Raw genomic sequence first — 3,519 nt, forward strand, 5'->3', positions numbered from 1 at the left:
GTTGTCGACATTCTAATTCCGCACAATGAAGCGTAGCGAAAATCAAACCCAATAGTAAAGCATGGCTATATGTTTGCTTTTCAGCATGCTTTAAAAATGTGGCGATAGGGTTATACATACGGCCATGCTTTTAAGCGTGGCAATAGATGAATGCATGGCAAAAAAAGTGTGCCAATAGATCGATAAAAGCATGGCGATAGAGCCATTGGCATCCTTACAGATGTAACCATTTTAAAAGCATGCTGATAGCTCAAAAAAGCGTGGCAAAAAGTTATCACTACACTTTTTTGCACTTTTCTCCATACTTTAAAAGCGTGGTAAAAAGTAATTTTTTGTAGTGATGATTTTGATTTCAACCCAAATTATGAGGAATAAAAGAGAAGTTACCGAAATGAAACATCCCTTGTACTTGTACATTTCATCAATAAAATTCAACCATTACCGTAAAAAAATATTTGTTAGAAAAATATGTTTGAAAAAATTTTATCCACCAATATACTCAAAAGACATTATTTATTTGACAAATTTCTTCAGAAAGCAAATAATTAGGGTTATTTGTTTTATAAATAATTTTACTATCGATGTTATATTTTGTGGATAATTTTGGCACTTAAAGTCCATTTGAAAAGCTTCAAAAGTTATTTTTTGGACTTTTAACTTATGAAAAGTCACATTAATATTATTTGGTACAGTTTTTTAAATATGTTTTTAACTTCCCAAAAATTTGTTTAAGGGCATTTGAAGAAGTTAAAAATTTTGACTTTTATCCTTCTCAAAAGCTATTTTATTACTCCTATTTATCAAAACAACTTTAAAACAAATACTTCTATGATAAAAATTTAAACACATAATAATTTATTTATAAGCTATTTTCAATATAAGTTCTTATGTTTTAAACACTTTTTTTTTTCAAAAGAATTTAATTAAATTGTTTACCCAAACTGACCTTTAGTTATTTTTCCATGCCTTGTACCCATAGAGGGCGTGGCACGTCCCTCACGTCAATCACACACTAGGCAAAGTCCAAAGAGGTAGCAAGGTGGGTGCATCGAAGGCGTGGCACTTGCCTTATGCTAACCCTTATCCATCATCAAAGGCGTGCCACGTCATTCACGCAACCCTTCTTCATTATTGAAGGCATGGCACGTCCCTCACTTGCCTCACGCTAGTCCATGAATACTTCGAAGAAGTGGCACGCTACTCGCGTCCCTCACGCCAGCTCCCAGCCACCATTGAAGGCATGGCACATGATTCATGCCATCCACGCCACATCTTCCTCCTCCAAGATCACGCTTTAAAGGCATGCTACATTCCTCGTGCCACACACGCCCACGACAAGGACACCCATCGAAGGTGTGGCATGTCCCCCACACCTTCACACGTCGTGTCCTCCTCTTTCAAGGGCGTGCCAAGCGTGGCACGCTGGGCCATTGTCCAGCAACCGTCATTATCTCCAAAACAATCTTCAATTGGCACGTCCCTCACGCCAGGCACGTTAGCTCCTTGCAACCATTGAAGTCGTGCAACGCCACTCACTCCTTCACTTCCTTCCACCAAAGAGCATGCCACTTACCAACTCTCAAGCCCATGATTAAGTGCAAGCCCATGATTTTTAAAGCAGTAATTCACGAAGGCTTAAGCTTTAATCACAAGGAGAATCACTTTTAGTTGGAGAATTATTTAGGAAAGATTCAATTTGATTTTGTTGCATTTAATTTGAAATTGAAATTTAGGCTTCATTTAGGTTAGAGTATAAAGGGTCCAAAAAACTCTGGAACGGGGGCTTGGCTTGTTTTTGCTTTGTTTTGAATCCTTGTTTTTGTTCTGCAATGTGAGTCACTAATCTCCTCAGTTAAGGTTAGTAGCTCTGTTGATTCTAATGGACTAATGTTATTGCTTATCTATTTTTGATTGATGCATTGATATTTTCTTTAGAAGCAAGTCTTCGTTCTTCAACAAAAGGGTTTGAATGTATTGAAAAATAATTCTAACCTAATTAAATCTTGTTTTCAACTTGGAAAAGTTAATTACTGGAATTGAGTTTGAACTTCTTCTCATATTCTTAAGGTTCTAAAATTAATTTTGATAAGTGACATAAAATCAACTAAGATTAATCTCTAATAATTGTGTGGCTTGAATCAGGAATTGTGGTTAATCTTTTTTCTTAAATAATTGACTAAGGAATTAGCAATTAATTAGGTTAAAGAGAAATTGAATTACACCAAGAAATTAGGATTTGATTAATTATGATTTGTCAGGGATTTATCTTTGCATGATCAAGGTAGAAAGTAAGAAGCATTTGTCCTGAAGTCTAAACATCTCCAAAACTTTAACGTTTTTAATCAATTCACTTTTTCTACTCAATTACTATTGCCTTCGTTTAATTTACTATTTTGGTATTCCAGTCATCTTAAATCAAGTTTTTAATTGTCTAACTAGAATAATCAGTTAACCATTACTTATTTAATCTGTTAATTCTCGTAAGAACGATAACCCAGTTTCCTTGTATTACTTGACACGATTCGATACACTTGTCGAGTATTGAAATTCTTCCATCATCCTTACCTTTTGAAACTAATTAAGGAATGAACTTATTTTAAAAGATCAAGACCTTCTTTCACAAAACTTTTATTTTTCTAAAATAGCTTATTAAAACTAATTTTTTAAGCATAATCTCTTAAAATTTATAACAGTTATATTTAAGGGTAAAACATAATTTTTAATGTTTATAACTTTTTTCAAAAACATCTCAAATGTTTAATCTTTTTCATTTTATTGTCTCTAACATTTTTAATTTAATCAATTTTTTCTTAACATTTTTAATTTATATTAAAATTAAATTATCCTTAAATCGAATGTACAAGTTAAAAATAACTTTTAATAAGTATAATTGATAAAAATAATATTTAATTAGAATAAATAAATATTTATTAATACATAAAGGTATGTTAGTTAGACTTTTTAACTTTAAAAAGTACATACTAAGTTGAAAAATATAATATCGCATATTTACTTTTAAAAGTATCTCTAATTTTTTTGAACTAAAATACTAGCACAAAATTTATGAAATTGGGCCCAAGTTCAAGTATTGCTAGCTTGTCATGAAAGTAGTAGGGTTTCAAAGCCACACGCNNNGCCACACGCCAACTTGATAACAAGGGTTGAACCGTGGAATCATAGATACCATATCTTAATAGCTGAGTGATTAATTAATTATAGAAAAAGTTCTATTGGTGGCTTCATGGTCTAATATAATACCCAATAAAACATCTAAAATCAATCCCCCGAGAAAACAACAAATTAAAGTTGCATATAGTCATCGTACAAACATGCATTTTTCTTAATCTTTTTACGTTTTTCTTTTGAAGAAAATGAAAAATGTTCTAGAATTCCTCTTCTGGAAACTTTATGTGGTGGCTAAAAAGAAAACAACAAGATAGTTCGATCTAGAATACTTAATAACCCCTTTCTTAGTTGTGACTCGTTTCTTTTCTTTCTCCAACCGCGTAGTATATATAC

Source organism: Arachis duranensis, chromosome 7 (assembly GCF_000817695.3).
Source record: "Arachis duranensis cultivar V14167 chromosome 7, aradu.V14167.gnm2.J7QH, whole genome shotgun sequence".
Classification (NCBI taxonomy): Eukaryota; Viridiplantae; Streptophyta; class Magnoliopsida; order Fabales; family Fabaceae; genus Arachis; species Arachis duranensis.